At 38.0% G+C, this 16,007-nt stretch overlaps 1 protein-coding gene across 11 annotated transcripts in view; it reads left to right on the forward strand.

Annotated features, from left to right (window-relative positions):
• LOC126377113 (C-terminal-binding protein) overlaps nt 1-16,007 on the forward strand; it is a 144,999-nt gene that overhangs the window by 1,276 nt on the left and 127,716 nt on the right. The window lies entirely within an intron of this gene.

A 16,007-nucleotide genomic window follows, 5' to 3' on the forward strand; every position in this document is an offset into this window, starting at 1 on the left:
TTATTTATGTGTGGAACTGTACATTGTCCAAGTACCTATCTACCTAACTGTTGTGTAATAAGAAACAATATGAATATTTACAACACTTAAACTGCAATGAAACTTTATCATCTTATCAGTACCATTCATTATCAGACAGTTGTTCTAGAATTCAAGGCAATGGCAGACATCACAGGGTTTATGAACTACTTTGGTACATGAACACAATGTGGCTGTGTTAGGAAAGTAGTTCAAACAGGCAAAACATTCGCTCGCTTGCTGTTTACCGCTTAAGTCTGCTTTCGTCTTCAAAATCGTACCCTTCGTAGACTTTACACTGTACAGTATAGATTAGTGTAAATACAGACATCTCACAAACGACTTGTCTGGTGTCAAAATCACTTAGTTCTCTGGTTTAGTTAGGACATGACAGGCTGATCACCCGATTGTCGGGAAGCAAGACATTCGTGTTTCAAAAGGCACATGAAGCCATTTTCCCGGTTACTACTTACTGATGTAAGTAGACGTTACATGAGCCATATCAGGGGCCTTTGGCGGCTCAGTAATAAGTAATGACCACTAGGGTGGATGCTACTCCACCTCACAAGTACTCACAACCCACATGATTGAGTAAATAGTAGAGCAGTAAAGTGAAATTCTTTTTACGATGACGTATCTTATTTGCGCCAGTACGTCAGTAAATGACACCATTCCAGTCAAGCTGTTGTAAACTAATTTACTATGACCCCCGTTTTACCCACGTTGTATGACTTAGTACACGTCTATATTTTCCGAATTACGCGTCAACATCGTCCTCGGTAGAACGTCCACCATTCAGAAGCCATGTAAAACGGTTATTGAACCTATTCTGAGCACATTGTCGTACCTATTTTGTGTATTTTCCAAAATTAAATTGTTTTTTGTTATAAATGCTAGTGTAAGTTGTTTTCTAGTGGATTTACGTTCTGCTTCGCTTCCTATTGTTTCGGTGGGGTGAGATTTCAGTTCATCTTGCGATGGATGTTCCTCTTGTGCTTACCCTAATACGAAATATTAATAGAGAATGTGAATAGTGTCTGTTGTGCAATCTATTACATTGCATGTTAACACTTAAATTTTCATTTCATTACTTCTTATCGGGTTACAGACGGATTCTAAGCCCTCGTAGATAATGATATTATTACGCAGTTTAATATACTTCTTATTAGCTAGTATGACTCATGACGCAAGAAATTGGATATAAAAAGTTGTTTATAACACGAGCGATGTTCTAAACAGACCAGCAGACTACATTTAATTATTATTTTTCTTTTAATTCTGTCTGTTACCACCAAAATGACAGTCCCTTTTGTAGATTGACCTTAAACTCTTAATACTCATTAACTTTATTGTCATTCCACGATGTAAATACAGGTGATATTATAAAATAATCATTATGGACCCTGGTGGGCCCAGCAAAAGTAGGAGAGGAAAGCGTAGTCTTAACTTATCGCAAAATAAGTACCTACATTAAATGTTTAAATGTGTTGGTAACAAAAAATGTTTAGATACATTTGTATTGTATTTTTTTATAATCTGTCATTTAACTACTCTCACTTATAGAACACCTTTTTCTTTGCTATGTTTTCTGTATTGGTGACGTACACAACTCATCGCCGATCGATTTATCCCTCATAAAACATGATTACTTCGAGTAATACCTATATATTTCTAACGTGTTTGTATTACAAGGCAAAATTATGGTATTTAGGCTACGTGAACAAGCTTAATCGATATGCAAACCTGCTGACTAGTAATTTAGTGCTTAGGCTAGATTGCTTTAGAAATTGTATTGCTAATAAGTACAGTACTCGTCTTGTTATTAATCGTAATCGTTATAATCGCAGTCGTCGATTGTAAGGTTGGTATTCAATACCTAGTAAGCAGTAGTATTTCTTTTGATAGACCGGCAACAAGGATCAACATGTTCGTAATAATGTATTAACGTATTTGGGCGGACGACGGCAAAAGGGAAACCGCCTTATTTTTCCCTAAATTCATAATCATTTATTTACTAAAAAAGTATCATCGAGAATGCTACACCGACTAGAGCGTGACTCTTAAATTGGTGATGATAATCTTATTAGGACTTCATCGAAAGTTTCTTCTGATGACTTGAGTTGCTGTTCACGGGCATGAGTGGGCGTAAAGTATTACACAGTATCTTCACTGTAGCGAGCATAACATACATAGTAACTGGCTAGGCGTAAACAAAGAAGCGGCGTGTCGACTCGCCTCGACCTATCTCGAAGGTACCTACTGCGATGTCAAGATGGTATACTTATGTGTAGCTATAACTAACTGCGCCCGTCCGAGTACTGGCAGGGCTGGCGACACGGCTAAACTTGGCATTATACGAAAATACAAATATCCAATATCAGAATACCAAATTGCTTAATTACAGAAAGTTTTTATTCCAGAAGAGAATAGAGAAGGTAATTATTTTGTACCTCATTTAATATTAATCACGTATCGACCCGTTAAAAATAGTATACTGTGTATAAAGTGTTCTTATTCCATTTGAATACGGTCTGAAAATACTATGTATTCGAACTTACAGATCTTTCGAAGATTTCCATAAAAATGCAGATAATTTAGCAATATTTTTAACTTTAACTACGAGTTCGAATTAGTACAAAAAGTTATTATAATATTGGTTTTATTAGCTTCACCATGATATAATAGGTGGTCTTAAAAAGTCACTCAAACGCATATCCGTAATAGTAAAGAGGGTATTTTATACTTCAATGTTGCACGATAGATTTACGACTCCGGAACACTTTGTAACTAAACTACATTTAACTTTGTAGCTACATACAAAGTCGCTAACAAACATAACTACTTAACATTAAAATGATAATAGTATAGAAATTCTCCGCAGAACAAACAGTCTTACTTTGTTTTTGCCACTACAATGATACTGATCTGCGTAGCATCACACGTTTTTGTTAGGAGCGTTTCATCGAGTTTCCCAAGCTTTTTTCCATGCAATTTTGACTTGACACTTGATGTAGGTTGTAAGGGTACGTTAGGGTAGTAAGGTCGCACAGTTTGAGGTCCCTAGGGTCCGTGATTTTGGATTTATTAACGTGTTTTTTTCATTGAATATTTGACCGTGTTTTGCCAATAGAAATAACTTCTTGTTTCTAATAAATAGTTACCACCTATTACCACGTTGGTCTAACAAAACAGAACAGAGGTGTGGATACTCTGACTACCCCATTGAGATTTTGTCGAGCTTATATGTGTACGTGAGTGTATAAATATTTAACATTGACCTTCAACAAGTTTATGATAATTACGGTGAATAAATGATTCTGATTTCTGATAAACATTTTGCGAACTACCAATTAGGTATATTAAGTAAAACATCTTCACATAACTAAACTTCCTTCGCGTCGAGATCTTAAACGACATCCATGGGTCTTGACTGGGTGGATGGCCGTGTGTGCCGGCCGCATCCGCTGGCACACACATACCTCTACGTGTGTGTGCGTGACTCACACGGGCGCCTATAACCGACCGGTCGCCCGATCGGCTATCGATTGAGTTCCTTTTAAATACTCGCCCACAATCATCACTCTTGTTTATTTCTGTTCGAGTATCAATCTTGTATTCAGGACGCGGTGTTTAAATTTGCGGCTTAAAGGAAAGATGTAGCATGTATTTTGTGTTTCGCAATCAATGTCTACGGATGTTTTTCCCACTTTGAAATTGCTGAAGTATTCGTTAAATAGTAGCAATAAAAGTGACCGTTGTAACTTTTCCCTGTCGAAAGAGCGAAGTGAGATTTCTCTCTCGTTTTTGCTCGCCACTTGCGCAAAGATTCTATCTCTGCAAGTTATCTCGGACCGTTTATCGCGGACATTTTTTCCATTGTTTCATGCCCGGAGCGTCTTGCCGAACTTACAAGCAATTAAAAATAAAACCTTCGACGCATCTGGCAACATTTTAACATAAATGTATCGTTAATAAACGTAAGTCGCCTTATAATGTATGCGCATAATTATCCGAGGCTTGTCACAGTTCCACTCTTTTTGCCGTCACTTGACTTAATTCGCAAATTGGTGTCCTCTCGGGTTTTCCCGACACGTCATGTTTAATGATCTCGTCATTTAATCTTATCAGACGTAGTACGCAAATGACGGATTATTTCATCACGCTTTCTAGGCGTATTGTCTTAGATTACAATGGTTGTTAGTAGGTATTAAAAAGGTTATTATAAGGTTAGTGATTATTTAGAAGATATGATTGCATGGGATTATCTGTCTGAGAACTGATATAAGGCAGCTAAATTAATCAATTGTATAACAATATTTCATGATTATTTTTTTAAAGAACGTCTAAGGCCTTGTGCCGAGGTTTTTCTTGCAGTTTCTTTTCCCCGGCTATACAGGTTGTAAGAAGCTGCAGTAGTTTTAGGCGGATGAGACGTTCGTAATGTAAAAATTGACGATTCAAAGTGTAACTAAGTATGTTACCTACTGAATAATTATTAACATAGGCTTTGGTTTTCCCTTCGTGGGTTGGAAGGTCAGAAGGGCAGTTGTTTCTGTAAAAAACTGGACCTGTCTAATCTTTAGGTTAGATAAGCGGACCCTGTGAAAAACGGGATAATGCTAGGGATATGATGATGATTAACGGCTTAGGTTTGCGACACGCTATGACGCTATTTGACTAGGTCCAAGATATATTATAAAATGCTAATCTAGAAATAGAAGCCAGTCTAACATGATCAAACATCAATCACTTTTACTTTTCGACATATTTTCGAATTCTATTTATGAATTATGTAACATTGAGTACGACGTTTGATTGCTTTTATTGATAATGTCACAGGGCAGTATTTCCATACAAACTCCAAAGAAAACTTTCGTTTTGACGTTTCATAAAAAGTGTCTCATTTCACATGATTGCTAAGAAGCCTATTTATAATAGTATCTCTGAGGAATAACAATATTGACGGAGCGAATTGCTGTACTTATTATGTCAAAACCACCATCATAATGTGTCAATAGTTTGAAACGTAAAATGAGGAACGTCAAAAGCTGTGTAATTAGTTGTAGAAAGAAAGCAATATATTATAGCAAATCATGTTTCAAATAAGCACATTATGCCCGTAAGAAGCCGTAGTGCTGAGCACATTATAAGGTAATCATTTATATGTAAAGAGGCGTTATTCTACGTCACTGTGGTCCTGTTTTCTTAAATATGGAGCGCCGATTCGAATCCCGGTACCGGACTTAGGTACACTAATAAGTTATTAATTTATCTTCTTTTCCTGTCATTTCTTTTCCTCAGCCATAACACCTTTCGAAATGACGTAAATTTAAAAATGTTACATTGACCTTCAACAAGTTTATCCATGATAATTACGTTGAATAAATGATTCTCATTTATGAATGCAGGTTTCATTAACACAGATGGCTCGACCATTATACACGGCGATACGGCTCACTATCACGTTGGTCTGAGAGAGAGCTGGGTGAGGTACTTAGTTCATCTTGCGATGGATGTACTGACTACCCCAATTGGGATACAGTAGTGAGCTTAAGTTATGTTACATTATGGTCATAAGAAGCCGTAGTACCGAGTACAATATAAGTTGAATCATTTGTATGTAAAGAGGTGTTATTTTTATGCCTCCATCTGACCGCGACAGGGCGCCTTGAACTACAAACTGCATATACCCATGTTACCTATACGTTGGCTGAGTGACTGAGTAATACAACTGCGTTGTTGAATCATCCTTATCGTTAAGCAAAGGACGTTTGGTATTAAATACTTACTATACGAGATAGTGGAATTGTCTTGTCGAGAAGAAACGGTTGTATATTAGGGTGGAGCGAAAATATATGAAATAAAAAAATTTTTTTTTTTCTTCAACGGCATAGCGATGAAAAGTTGCCTTGTTATATACAAAACAAACATAGAAAATATCACACAATTATCTTAACGTTTTGAGGTGCCCCAGCAGGGATGAAAACAAACGAAAAACATTTTTTTATGTATGTAATTATATATTACAAAAAATATCCAGAAACATTAAAAATACAGTTTAAATATTATTAATAATTATAATAAAGGCGTAGGGATGTGATGACCCCCATCGCCCCTGGTGAATTCATCAGCGAACCTGGTGAATTCAACAGTGCAGTCAGTCTCCGCAGGCCAGGTTGTGGCGATCTGTTGGTGAGTGACGACACCGCGGAGCTGAGATCCCCCGAGAGTCGGTCAGGCCCTCCGTCTCCGGCTTACTTTCACTGGCCGACCGGAGTGGACCCCAGCGGGGGCCGCAGGACTCTCACCTCTGAATTGCCTTCATTGGCTGGCCAGAGTGGGGCGTTAGAGCTATAAGCTCAGGGTGGAAGTGAAAGATGAATAAGTCGCGATTTGGTGAGGCGGGTAAACCGCCTCGCAGAAAGCGGTTTACACCTCTCGACACCCTGAGCTGCTCACAACCATGTTGCTGCCTTGCCGTCCAGTCACGTTGGCTAGATAGGTGGCCCATCCAGTGAGTGGCGAGTCACCACCTGTTCATTTTATCCATTTTTACCAACATTGGTCGAGCAGGCGCCATAGTCCCCCATATCCAGTTTCCCGGTCCACTAACCTCCAACCCAATAGCCCAGTTCCCTTTGTTCGCATAATCAGCAATAGTCCTACACGAACCGGGGATTGTCTTTGCGTGCACTCCCATAGTGTATACAGGGATAATCGCCGGTTGGTGTCACACCACATTTAGATTAAACTGTCTTAAGGGGTCTCTACGTGTTGGCTTCGGCCCCACGCACGCCTTCAAAAAGTCCGGGACTCTATACGCCCGAGATATGGAAACGACATACAAATAATAAAAAACATTTTTTCAATTTCCTACAAGGTTTCATCAAACAAATTTGAAGTTAGTGGTGGCTCAGTTATGTCACAGTCACGCCACAAAATAATGTCAGTATAAACTTTAGCATCGGAATTGAACACCGGCACCTTCAATTTTCGAAGTCTTCGAGTATTCTGTGATCTTGCTTTTATAATTTTTCGATATGCCAGATCTCGGATAGCCTCTCTGTCATCGCCAAGCATGGCAATGAGGATATTTTTTTGGATGACCGAAATATCCATTTCGTTGCATTACTTTGTCAATGATAGCCTTCATACCGGAGTTCAAATAGCGACTAAGATTAATAGTTGGTCACAGGTGGTTAGCCCCATCGATGCACGAGGAATTAAGTACATTTTATTGTACTTAAATCACATCGGTCCATAAACTTTCAATACGTACGTGGCTAATACCACTAATTTTTCTTCAGGGTCAGTTTTTGTGGCATACAACCTTTGAATTCGATTAGCTGTTGTTAGCCAACTAGAATGGTTAAGAAGTCCAGGTTCTATATTAGCTAAATCAGAAGTAAATATACCAGTACTGATAGCGGTCATAATATCGTATAGATACTTTTGGTCGGTACTCAGCTCTGTTCTAGTAATTTCAGGTAATATTGTGGGTATAAAGGAGAATGCGACTATCGGCATTGTTTAACAATTTTGTAATTAAGATCTAATGGTACCTGAAAAGCATTTCGGCCCTGTGGTTTTTCCATCTTAATTGTAATAACAAATGTCGCAGTGGTAATTCATGCAAATAAATGAACGCCAAATAAATGAGTTGCTGTAAGCGCGCGAAATTACTAAATGTCACTCGATCGGTGTTTGGGTATGAAGACGCGGAGGAGAGTTATTTCGCTGAAATACCTCTCCCCCGCGTCCCACTTCCTTAGAGTCTCAACACGCATGTTTCTACCGGTAATAACTGTCGCTCAGGTGTTTTATAAAATGTTTGCGATGTTTTGAAAAAAATTGGCAAAACTCATAATTTTCCTAATTTTTCAAAACTTTATGACGATGGGGGCACCTCGAAACATAGCATAAGCCAACTGATTTTTTTTGTGCTTAATGTTGACCTGAAATAGCAACTTTTTACAGGTATACCGAAGCGAAAAAAAATAAAAAATGAAATCGCTCCACCCTATTGTATATTAATGCTTATTGATAAGTTATGTATCTTTATACGTGTGTTCGAAGGTCAATGGAGCGCGTTTAAGCGCCTTTCTTCGTATTAATGTAGATTTTGTTGTGTATTAGAGTAAAATCATTGCGGTCAACGAACAATTATTCCTCTCCCGCATTGTTTAGATTGTCCATATTTGAATTGTACTCGAAACCAAATATTAATCACGTCGAATTCCAAATATTCAAAATTCACACAGTATTCAGATCCCGAAATATAATTATTAAACCATTTCCAAATAGCTGTTTAAACCTGTCATACCTACGGAATTTAATTAATTTCGCTTGTTAATTTAAATTCGTTTCACGTGTTCAAATATTACGGTGGCAAGCTTGGAAATCTCGCTCCAGTTTGGCCGCTCAATAACATTATCAAAAGCGATATAATTTGAGTTACGTACAGCTCTATTGTCCCCCGGACAGTTGTTACCCCCCCGTCCCACCACCGTGGGGAGGGATACCCCACCCCCGCCGTTGACCGACCTATTAAAATCGTAATTACGAACCAGCTTTCTGTATTATTGTCGAATTCATGTCATATTGATTTATTCGAAGCACGAAATACTCTTGTAACTCACTCACAAACATTAATAAAGCTCAAATGATTTGCATTTCAAACTTCAAACCCCGTACTTGCTATTTGTATTTGATGCTGAACTGTAGTAACTTTAAAAGCAAAAACTGATCGTAAATCAAATAGGAATCCGTGACTATTTGTACGGAATCAGAAATTCCATCAAACCGTAAAGTACTTTCATCTCCATAAATATAGCTTGTTTGAAACAAGTCTCATCTTGAGTTATCTTAATAGCGCTAGATAACAAAGACGTTATAGCGTTAGGCGACGATGGAAACCAATAAAATACTGGCAAGTACTACTAGCCGTCTGAAAATACATAATATCATATAGCTATCGACACTGCGCAGAATACAATAGCGAAATATAATCGCTGTATTTCGTATAGTGTCGACAAAGCGATGTCGAACAATGGCTAATGTGATTTTGACACAAAGGGAGGTCGGTAGACAATCGCACAGGGACGAGTATTGGCCTAGAGGGCTCGCTCTAGAAACCATCCCAAGACACCTCGTTTGAGACTCAGCCCTCGACTGTACGACATTGATTTCGTTTATTGAAGAATTAGGAACGCCTCTTATATTACTCTCGAATGAAGTCATTGAGCTGCTTCTCAAAACATAAGATAAAGCAATGTAATTTTCCCAGGCTCTTAGGATTTATCTACAAGCAAGTTCAAACGGAACGTCCTAATTAAGATTTTACTACTCGAGAACGGCTTGTTACATTAATTCGCTTTAAGAGCATCAGTTCGCACTAAGTCTAAATCGTTACTAACCCGTGTGATGTCGTGTATTGACTAAGGATGTCGGAATACATTTTCTTTGTTCACATTTGCATCAAAGTGAAAGTTTCACGTGCGTACATCAATTGAAAATAGAGCTGTATTTTGAGTCTGATCCAATCGCGGAGTGGGGGCGGCATGCCGCAACTAAGGTTATCTAAAAATACGCGTTGCGTATCGAAACGATAACGTGGGCTTTTTGCACCGGCACTTATTACTTATACTCTTTTTGGAGGAACCCAACCACTAGTACCTTTTATGAGCAAAGTAATAAAACTCGAGTACGTGCAAAACGTAATATGATGTCAGCAACGAGAACTTTATTTATATACGAAAAGTACTAGTCTTCTTCTCTCGTGTGGGTTGTGAGACCAATGACCAACCTCATCAATCCTGGTGTCAAGGTTACTACTGAGCCGCCAAATGCCTCTGACATGGCTCATGTAACGAGTAGTAACGACTACATTTACTTAAGTATACATATAGTGACTGGGGCCGACTGAAGCATGGATCGTCTTTCCTTCGGACAATTGGGTAATCAGCCTGCAATGCCCTAAACCAAACTAGGGATCACAAAGTAATTGAATCATGTACATACTAGGTTCAAGATTAATTATGAAATTCTGATTACTAAATAAAGACATCTAAAACTAACGAAAAACATTTTCTTTTTTCTATTTAACTTATAAATTTATGAATTTTAATCTAGAAAAACGTAACAATATGTACGTTTGTGTGTCTTTTTTTAATAAGTCCGACATTTTCCATGACGTCACAGTGTGTTTTTTCATACAAAATCCATAGTAATTTTGTGTTTAGACGGTTATTAAAAAAAAACTGATTTGAGTAGTTGGAAACTAGTCTATTTTTGTGATATGTGCCCACCGAGATTCGGGTTTCTATGGAATTGTACTAGTTGACATAAGCAATTTGAATATCGAGTGTTGATCAAAAAATGTGTGTACGAGTGAAAAGTATTGACGTGGGCGGGTTCAGTGCACCGCAGCATGCGTAATAGCGTTATAGTCAAACAAATCCCACTGCGGTATATGTACACGCGAATTGTCCATTTATGTGCGATTGAACCACTGTTTATAGCGGGCACCGGCGCGTGGTGCATTCCAATTTATGACTATTTTAGGATCCATTTCACGCATTGAACTAAGCTTTGATGTCTGTAATTGTGACTTAAACCGAATTTCGAACGTCCACGCCAACAAATTGATGTATGTTCGTATTCGTATGTGAAATCCGGATGGATTATTTACGCAAGACCAAGTAGGTGACCTTGATATAAAATTACTGGAGACGATATACATTGCCCATCGATGCTTTAACGTTATCGTCGGATCTACCACACTCGGCAACAGCCACACTCGTTCCAGCATTTACGACCTTTATCGTGCATTTAACGCAATTTAACCCACAGTTTTATGCCATGCCGCGGTCATTAAAAATGTTATTTAATGGCGTCTTGTGTAAGCTGTTTTCGCGAAGCTCGTTTCCAGGTTTTTTTACGGTTTCCGCTTATTCGGCCGGTTAATGAAAGCTGGCTGGATGGGATGGCTAATTGGATTCCGTTTGTATCGGAAAACACTGCGCGATACATTTCCGAGTTATGTTATCTACCGCGCCGAACATTAAATGCCCGACGATATAATGCCTGCTAGTTTATAGGCTTTAATCACCGTTGTATAGCCTTTCAATAATTTATAAGTTGCGTCTGTAGTCTGTACAAATAAATATTGCAGACTATTGTAATCTCATATTCTCGTGAGACCCTTTTTTCTTGACTCAATAGTTAGACGATGGAAATTGGATTTTAAAAGGTCATTGGGCCTTATGGTCTTTTAGGTTGTAACAGTAGCAATTAAAGAATATTAGTTGGACTATGCAAACATAACTGAAAACGTATAACTGCTTCGAGTTAAGCTATAGCAACGCAAAGAAAGAAAATGAAATGAAGTTATTCATTGGCATTTGAGTGAAATTCAACGAATTGTTCATTTTCATCTGCTCCCCACAAAAGCCGATCATTTAACCTTGCGAAACTCGAATAGAACTGAACAACTCGAAGAAAGTTTTCCGTTGTTAAGATTCCTTCTACTCTTACCGGAACGTTTATTACGAGAATAAAACAACTTTTCCTTTGCGTTCATAATTTATACTTCACCTTTAACATTATCAATAGCGCCATTGCCGAATGTTTTATGGACAAAAAAAGCGTCACGTAGAAAAACAAGTCTAAAGCGACGTCGAGTTTGATGTAAGGTTGCTGAGTCATGTAGTGGCAAGTAGGAGGGGCGGAGAGGGGTGGTAAGCCCACAGACCTCCTCACTTCGCCTCGCCATTGTATTATTCTCTAGAGATGGCCGATACGACTTTGAACTCGCGTCGCCGCAATCTCGAAAGGAAAATATCAATAACGTGCGAATTATGTTTGTCAAACAAACAAAAATGGACGTCGTAACTCATATTGTTGGTTCTCTCTCATCGTTTCCGACGGCTTGTGGGAAAAACGCGATCGATCGGCGTATAAAATGTCTTTGTTTTTATTTTTTTGTTTTTTTTTTTACCTATAAACTTGTTTACTTGCTATTTTCCTGTTGTAGATATCTTAGATAGATAGATAGATAAAATACTTTATTGAGCACAATGAACACAAAATACAGAGATAAGGACAACATAATGCAGAAAAGCACAACAGGCGGCCTTATTGCTCATGCAGCAATTTCTTCCAGGCAACCTCCTAATCGTCTTTCCTCTTTCGTTTGATCCTAATGTCCTCTGAAATGAAATTGAATGAGATCAATAATACTCGTAATATTTAAGAAAGGCCGTAAGTCTCGTCTTTTGCATTGTGACTCTTCTACCGTTTACCACTGAAGTGGGTAAATATCCTGTATTTTCTTTTCCTGAGCGACACCTAATATTCTCTCGAGGTCAATGACCTCAACAAACTGGTATCAGGGTTATTATTGAGGCCCCTGACGTAACTAACACAAATTGGTTTTTGATAACACTCATATTTTGAATTTTAGGTATTTATAAATACGGTTTTAGACGCGCGAATCCGTTCCTTTAGACGCCCGAATGTGATGTTAAACCAAGTCGTATGAAATACAATGCGACATGTCATTCTGAGCGGCTTTGTTTTAGCACAGTCTGTGTCAACGGCAAGACTTTAAAGTACTAAGCTGCTTGCTCCGTGGTCGAGATTACAGTCTCTTTATACCTAATCTCGTTGCTTGTTTGTTTTTGAACTGTATGGACTCATTTTTGAGGCTGTGCATTCATTTGTCGCCGTAGTGGCTGTTTTTACTCTTGCCTAGGGTTTTTTAGAAGTAGGTAATATTATGTTAAGCAAACGTGTCATAAGCTCATTCGGAAGTCAAAGGTACAGGTTAAGGCCGGCTCATGATGAACTAAGTACCTGCGTTTCACTGAGCCTTATTAGATCAACTTGATACATATTCATTATCACTCATTTAAGAGCCACGCTTTTGTCGGTGTAGCATTCTCCATGCTACTTTTTTAGGGAAAAATAGGGCAGTGGTTTCTCTCTTGCCTTCGGCCCCGCAGTACTCTGTCTGACGCGAGTGGGATGGCGCTCAGAGTAGTCTATTTCAAAGCCGTACTAGGACTTCTGTCCTCCGCCTGTGAATAGTACTGATACATATTAAGCTATTTATAAATAAAAGTACAGTTATTCTGAAGAGATTTTTACTTCGTTAATATTTCGTTTTTACGAGCATTACCTAGTACTCAAATTGAGAATTTTATGTTGTCCCTAATGTTGTTGTTGCTGTACCGAAGCCTTTAATCTTTGACTTCTTAAGCTTCGTGTATTAAAGTGACCCACATAAACTATTAATGTCAAAGAATTCAATCAAAATCAATAAAGAGCATCTGTCACTCTGATGTGCCCTTAAGTTATGAAATCAACCACGTAAAAGACCTTTAAAATCGCATAAAAAGTGTAAAGAAACTCGTTCACAAATAAAAAAAAAAATCTAACGACAAAAGGTATCACAACAGGTTCACAATAAGCTTACTCGGCAACTTTTTTCCATAAAACCGACTTCACATAAGCCCGAGTCAGAAGTTTCTCGAGAAACTGTAAATGGCAATAACTTGTCCGCAACTAGCAACTAGGGAATGCAATACCGAAGCATAATATGACGAGATCCCATTCGAGATTGACGGAATTGGGCGAATCTCCTTGAGTTATGCTTATTTTCCAAAAGAAAACTTAATTATTTAGTCAGTAATATTGAAGAATAAAAGTTTTTGTGTTCTTTCTAAAATATTTTGTTTGAATTAACCACACTATCACAGACAAACAGTTTTCATCGTTTCCTAACTTTATTTTTATGAACTAGACGAGATCCAGAAAATTTCGGAATTGATATTTCCAATCCCGCGGGATCTCGAATTTGCGATCTCGAGTCGGGATTGCATTCCCTACTCGCGTCTCATCTAGGCGTTTTATTTTCATTCTTATCGTACAGTCATGAGCAATATAATGTACCCACTTTAGGACTCTGTCGCACTAACATATTTGACATTTAGTGAGACTTACAGTTCAATTTGTCAAAAAGTTAATGTGACATGGTACCACAGTGTATACATATTAATGCTCGTGACCGTACGTTCGTATACTAACTTCTCTCACTTTTTTATGGCGCGTAGCGGCATAACAGGTACACGTTTTTAGGTTGCTTAAAAAAAGTAAAAATGAATACTAATTTGATTTTGACGTCTATATGTCACGAGGTCTTATTAATTTAGTCACTAAATAAAACTACAGAACTAATAGTAGTTTTATCCTTGCTACATTTTTTTAATCGTTCATTTTTATTAAATTAGTTATTTCAAGTTATTACACCTAGTCTAGCGACACGTTTTCCGGTTATTTTTTTCACGAGTTGATATATAAGTATTTGATCTCATTTGAGTGGATTTTTCCATGACAGTTGAGAATATGAATTACTGTAATATAGCTACTGTGTATCTTTGAAATATATTCTTCTCACGTGTGAGTTTAAGACCAATGAATGATCTCATCAACCATGGTGTCAGAGGATCATTATTGAGCTGCCAAAGATGTGGACATGGCTCATGTAACGACTACATACTTAAGTAAACAGTAGCTGGAACCAATTGCTTATCGTACCCTAGTAATTAACATATACATAACATTAACAGCCTATATACGTCCCACAGCTGGGCACAGGCCTCTCAATCAACGGTATGGAGCGAACTCCATCACGCTGTTCTACTGCGGTCTGGTGGAAGATTTTAAGGCTAATAGCTGGGACCAACGGCTTAACGTGCCCTCCGAAACAAGGCCCTATGAATATTAAAATGAAATCAAACTCTGTTTTGATGAACAGTATATTTCTTGTGTATGTGCTATAAAGATTAGCATTGTATAATTGTGTCGATTGAATTCTCAACATAAACAATTATAACCCAGTATGTCTGTTTACAAGCGATAAATTGGTAACGCCAGTTCAGCAGTTTAGTGGAAAGCAACAGACAAGTAATTATAATAATTGAACAATGCCAAACAATGTCAGTAGGTTATCGGCAAAATGAAAGTAAACAAAATGATAGCACCTTTCATGCTCACTATGTCTATGATAGATAATATTGAAAAGGAATTTTTGTAGTTATCATACACTAGGCTGCGTCCATCCGCTTCTCAGACGATGGCCTGACTTATCTTAAATGTATGAAAATCTACAATAAATAAGTCACGCGAAAAAAGCTGTGTCCATTAAAAGACAGTTATAAAGAAAGTGGAATAAAATAGTATTTAAAGTCGTAATCAGACCGAATAGGTATTCCTTAAAAATCCAAACTCTATTGTTCAACCAACCACACACACACAACACTGAACCACCTATAACATCTATAATAAGACAGTTATAAAATCAAACGCTTACATAAGCACAGAGTAGTTCTATCCCGAGATAAACATTGGATCTGGATTCCGCTTACGTGTCTACAAGCTCAGTTATCTGAGGCGACATTTGCCGATGTCGGATAGCCGACGCAAGCGTAACTGATTCGATTCAATTCCCGATTGTTTTTGTAACTTGTGCACCCATTGGGTTTGCATTCGGGTTTGGTTGAAAAAGAAATATAAAAGTGAAGTGTTATTGATGTGTTTGCGAATGTATTTCGGTTACTCAAAATGAGTGCTGGTTACATAGGACTGGGAATTGAATTGTTGTCAATATGAGAAAAGTTAGGAAAGTGATAAGTTTTATAAAATATGTTACGGGTTGGAATCTGTATTTCTGAAGATGCAGTACACACACACTCCTCGCGAGCTTTGTTTAAGTCCTATGTAATAGTTGGCGAGCCTATTGTCCTGTGTAAACTTAGCCCAAGCCCGAGTCGGGATTCGAACTCATGACCTTACGATGAAAGTCACGCGTTCTCCGAACCTGGCTATAACGGGTACTATTATAAAAAACTATTTCCATCGCGCAATTTCAGTTCAAAAGCGAACTAACGACGCCCCGTGCCAACGTCAGCGTATCTTTAAAAGGTCCG

Source organism: Pectinophora gossypiella, chromosome 22, assembly GCF_024362695.1.
Source record: "Pectinophora gossypiella chromosome 22, ilPecGoss1.1, whole genome shotgun sequence".
In the NCBI taxonomy this organism is placed as follows: Eukaryota; Metazoa; Arthropoda; class Insecta; order Lepidoptera; family Gelechiidae; genus Pectinophora; species Pectinophora gossypiella.